Below are 6000 nucleotides of genomic sequence, written 5' to 3'. Positions count from 1 at the left end.
TGATTGTTACAAAATACCACAGAATTTTAAAATTTAGACAGTCTAAATGGCTTGCGCCCTATATTAATTTTAATATTGAAAAACGAAAATGGGCTAAAAATGATTTTGAAAAAGACTTTTACAAATTGTTAAATAATAGTCTCTTTGGTCGAACAATTATGAATCAACGAAAGTTTCGTGACATTTATCTCAAGGATGAGTCACTATTAACAAAATATGTCACTAATCCAAGGTTTGATTGTAGCATAAAGTTTGATAACAATTTACATGCTATACATTTAAATAAATTAGTTGTTAAGTTTAATAAACCAATATATTTAGGCATGACCATTTTGGATATCAGTAAAGTAATAATGTATGATTTCCACTATAATTATATGTCAAAATTTAAGAACAAAAGATTTCTAATGACAGACACTGATTCTTTAATGTATTCTATAGTTACAGAGGACTTTTACAAGGAAATAGAATGTGACTTGCACTATTTTGATACCTCTGGATATAGTAAAGACCATTTCTTATACTCTGATAAAAATAAAATACCCCCGCCGCAGCAAACCTGCCGACTAAGCGAATTTCCATTTGTCTGAATTGATTTTCAGTTAAATATATTTTAATAACATTAGGTTTAACGAGTACCTAGGTTTGCTGCTACAAGGAAACTAATAAAGTGTGTTTTTGAGTAAAATATTGATAGCTTAGTACAAAATAAATAAATTTGCCAAGTTTGATCAAAATATATTCATAAACAAGCAAACTACAACATTTGACAATATTCTCCATAAGAATAACATGGGAATTTTAAATTTACAATTTTTTTAATTTTCTCCGTTACCAATAATCGAACAAAAATACTTTTACATACCAAATTATTTGTTTTTTTAAGCTCTTTAAAAAGGTCTAAAGAGAAATTGGGAAATTTTGTGTTTTGAGGGTCAAAAGTGAGAAAAACCAATTTTTACCCCATAAAACCCCCCGTAAATCCCCGTTCCCATGGTCCGATCGTGCTGGTTCGCGAACTCATTCAAGTTTATCCCGCTTTACACCTTTAAACCAAATTTCATCAAAATCGGACAAAAATTACTCAAGTTATCGCGTTCACGGACGTATATACAAGTATAATATAAGTATATATAAGACGTAAGTGTATATATAAGTCTATATATATATATATACATATATAAAAATTTGAACGAATAGTGTTTTTGGCCTCTGGGGACATCAAAATGAAAAAGTAAATCGGTCCCGGGTCTAGGTCTTACTGTGCCACCTACGGTAATAGCTACTTCCCTATAGGGAAATTCGCTAAAAGTCACAGGCAAGTTTAAAGACGAATTAGATGGTCATATTATGTATGAATATTGTGGTTTAAGACCAAAGTTATATTCTTAAATTCCTCTAAAATGGTTATATGAAGAAGACAAGCAAGCTTTAGAGGTGAAAAAAGCTAAAGGAGCTGATGGTGCCACAGTTAAACATCTCCTAAGACATCATCATTATTTGAACTGTCTTGCAACTGGGCAAGATTACTATGAGTATGTGACAAGAATTAAATCTACAAATCATCATCTTCAGACCTTAACCATGAACAAGAAAGTACTATCATTTGACGATGACAAGAGGTTTATTCTGGAAGATGGGATCAACACTCTTGCTCTTGGTCATTATAAAATTGATGTTCAAAATGTGTAGATATAAAATAAATACAAATGTTAAAAAACTCCAGTCTTTTATTTATTTACCCTTACCATCCTCTTGATAAAATTGGTCAAACATAAATCTATATTTGCCATTATTCTTTGACCTTTCTTTGTCTATTACGAAAAAGCCATATTTAGTTTTATCCCAACATTGGTGGCAGAGATTTTTAAATTGGTCAAATGAAAAGTCATTACCAACATGATTGTGATATACATGTTTTAAATTTAAATCATCTTGTTTGAATAATATCAGGAAATTTACATTATCACGTAAATGTTTGTGTACTTTGCTGTAAGATTGACACAAGTAAAAACAGTTAATATTTTTATTTCGACCCATTGAGAAAAATTGTGTAATATTTGGACTATTTATGTCATCAAATACAACAACTGACTGTGATTTTACATCATTTGGTGTGATTTCACAGTCAGTAAACGTGTGTAATTTCACTTAATCACACAAACTAAATATTTCAATTATTTTTTTATATTTTTCTTGTCCTAAAGATTTAGATATTACATATAAGTTTGTAAATTTTAATCCTTCCTTTCTTACAATTAAATTGTAAATTACAACCGTCTTCCCACTTCCACTTGGACCGCAAATAACACATCGAATATTGGTAGGAAATAGACCCAACTTCTTTGGTATATTTTCCTTAGTATGTACTATTTTAAATTTTTGTTTTTGTTGAATAAAAGACATTTTTTATATAATAAAAATGGTAAAAAATGTTAATAAGAAAACATGTAAAAAGGGCAAAGGTTTATTCCTAAAGCCTTACAGGGGTCGAGGGTTATTGAATACTCTTATAAATAACCTTCCATTCCCACTTCACATACCATCATATCGGTACTGTGGACCTGGAACGAATATACGTGAGAATCTAGCTAAAAATGTACCTCCAAAAAATAAACTAGACTCTTATTGTAAAGTGCATGACATATTCTACATGAATAATCCCGATACTGCTGCTCGGAACAAAGCAGACATGAGATTAGCAGACTTAGCTTGGACTAGAGTTACAGCCAAGGACGCAAGTCTTGCTGAAAAAGCTGCTGCTTATGCCGTGACAAATTTGATGAAGGCTAAAGCAAAAATGGGAATGGGATTAAAATTTAATAAAAAAGATGGACAACTACCAGCTGTTAGAGGCCGCAAAAGACGTGCCTCACTTTAGGGGGGTGTACCTAAAAAGCGAGCTAAAAAATCTAACACCAAGAGTAAAAGAGTGTGGAATAGTTAATTTAGACAGTTCATCTGGCACACATTGGACAGCATATCGTAAAAATAAAGATATTGTAATTTATTTTGACCCATTTGGAATCCAACCTCCAAAAGAAGTAATTAAATATTTTGAGGGATATAAAATCTACTATACAACCGATCAAATACAAGATTTAAATAGTTCTATTTGTGGAATTTTATGTTTATCATTCATAAAAAATATTTCTTTATAAAAATGGATTCATTTACTATAACATTTTCGGGTACAGAGCCAGAGCTAAAGTCAGTGTTCTTTCCTCCCATAGAATTAAATGATGATTATGTAATTGGATTAGTAGATTTTTAAAGTTATAATTCTATATTTAATGTTAAAAAACCTCTAAATACTTTAACATATTACAAAGTAGAGAAAGTAACATTACCAAAAGGAGAGATCTCTGTTGATAATTTAAACCAGTTATTAAATGGTAAACTTAAAGTTAAAATGGATAAAAATGGAGAAGCATTAATTAATACTAAATCCAAACTTTTATTCAAAGGGCTTATTCCAAAATTAAATCAACTAAAAGGCAACAAATTAACCATTAGAGAAGGTGATGATGTTTTCTATTATGACCACAATGCTCCAGTTACAATAGCTATTTCTGAAGGAACATATGAGGTGGTTGAGCTTGCAAAGGAAATTCAAAAGCAAGTCCCAGACTTTTTCCTTACAGCTAATAATAAAACTATGAAAGCTACACTACTTTCTAGCCATGTGTTTGATTTTACAAAACCATGTTTAGGGTCTGTTTTATTGGGATTTAAAGGTGTTTCTACTCCTGGTGTACAGTTTGAATCTACAAATAAAATAAACATTAATAATGTAAATGTGATTAGAGTAAAATGTAATATTGCAAACGGGTCCTATTTAAATGGCAACAAATCACACACCATACATAGCTTTTATCCAGAAGCTCCTCCTGGCTACAAAATTATTGAAGTTCCAAGAAATATTATATATTTTCCTGTAAATAAGAGAAGTTTAGATGTTGTCAGTATTACATTTGCCGATCAACACGACAAGACAATTGACTTTAATGGAGAAGAAACTACAATTACTTGTCATATAAAAAAGATATGAGAATTTATAAGAATTTATCTATAAGTGTGCAAAATGCTAGGTTCCTAAAGTCAATAGGACTAAAGTTAAAATTTTCTATTAATAAAAATGGAAGATTTTCTAGACGTTACAGGGAAATCCCAATTCGACGATAGTGTGGTTAAAATTACAAATCACTCCTATGTTCCCCACAACACTTTAGCAATAAATAATTCTGATGAAATTCGAATATGTATTAATAATCAAGATTTGCTAATTCTCCCATGTATCTAAGTTATCCCATGTTATCTGTATATTAAGGGAGAAATTGAAAATCATGATAAAGGTCATTTTATAAATAATGCATTTGCGTTCTTATTTGATGAAATTAGATACGAAGTTGCAGGTAAAGAAATAGACATTGTAAGAAACCCAGGAATTTCTAGTCTTATGAAAATATTGAGCTCTTACAATAAAACAACTAAATTGTCAAATGTAGCATTTGATTCTGACACAAATTTAAAAGAGTTCCATAAAGGTGGCAAGTTTAGTACATGTTTGCCATTAGAGCTGTTAATGGGTGTATTTGAGGATTTTAATAAGGTATTAGTAAATGTCAAACAAGAATTGGTGTTGAAAAGATCCAAAAATGATTTGAATTGTATATTAACAACCGCTAGTGCTCCAGCCAGTGGCACTGCTGATTTGATTCCTAAAATTACACTTAACTCAATTCAATGGGTGATGCCACATGTGATACCATCAGATGGAGAGAAGTTACAATTACAAAAGATGTTATTGCAAAATAAAAATTTGCAAATTGCATTTAGAAGCTTAGAGCTGCATGAACTTCCATCATATCCCAATACTACAGTACAAGACATACATGGTCAGTAAAGACATCTTCAAGTCTGGAGAAGCCTAGGTATATTATATTTGGTTTCCAAACAGCTAGGGATAATAGTGCACGAAAAAGAACTGATGAATTTGATCACTGTAAATTAAAAAATCTCAAAGTATTTCTAAACTCTGAATATTATCCTTACAGTGATTTAAATCTCGACTTTGAAAATGGAGATGTCTCTAAAGCTTATGAGATGTTTATGAGGTTTAGAGAGACTCACTATAATACTATCCCAGATCCTATGATTAGTAGGGCCGAGTTTATGAAGAAATATCCACTAATTGTAATAGACTGTTCTAGACAGAATGAAACAGTAAAGGAAGGAATTGTTGATATTAAATTAGAGATTGAAACTGCAGAAAATGTACCAGCAAATACATCTGCATATTGTTTGATAATACATGATAAAGTGTTTGAGTACAATCCTTTGTCAAATGAGATAAATAAAATGTAAATAAAAGATGAAAAACATTCAACAAGAATTGGTTGACTCTGCAAATCAAATACGAGAGAAATATAGAGCTTTAAAACGTGGCAAGTTTCTAGAGGCTGAAGAGAGGTTCCAAACATTCCAACCTTTAATAGAGCCATTACAAGAATTAAAGAAAATCACATCAGAGAGGCCTCGAATGGAGATACTCCCAATGACTCCATCTAGAATATCAATGATACCAAGATTACAACCATTACAACCATCCACCCCACAGAAATTAGATTTTGGTCTTTTAGCATCAGACTATTTAGGAAATTACCTCATTAAAAGTAGTATGACAGACACTACATATGGTATTAGACGAGAAGCAAATAAATTTTTTATTGGAAATAAGGAAGTTGATATTGCCAATGATGATGTTACAGTTGCAAATATAACCTACAAGGGACAAAAGGTTTATGGGAATTGTTAACGTTAAAAGAACCTGAGAACTATACTCAGGCTGATTTGCAAAATTATAAAGAGATTTTGGAAGCTACAAATGGACATTTAAAGAGTTACAAAGATGGTGCACCAATTTCAAGTAATAGACATACTAAATATCTTAATATAATTAAACCTCTATTTAAATCTGTTGGTGAAGGTTTGAGACAA

This window comes from Macrosteles quadrilineatus, unplaced genomic scaffold, assembly GCF_028750875.1.
Source record: "Macrosteles quadrilineatus isolate MER2022 unplaced genomic scaffold, UCM_ALF_1.0 Scaffold_1__1_contigs__length_201487025, whole genome shotgun sequence".
Taxonomy (NCBI): Eukaryota; Metazoa; Arthropoda; class Insecta; order Hemiptera; family Cicadellidae; genus Macrosteles; species Macrosteles quadrilineatus.
This window is presented reverse-complemented; position numbering follows the sequence as displayed.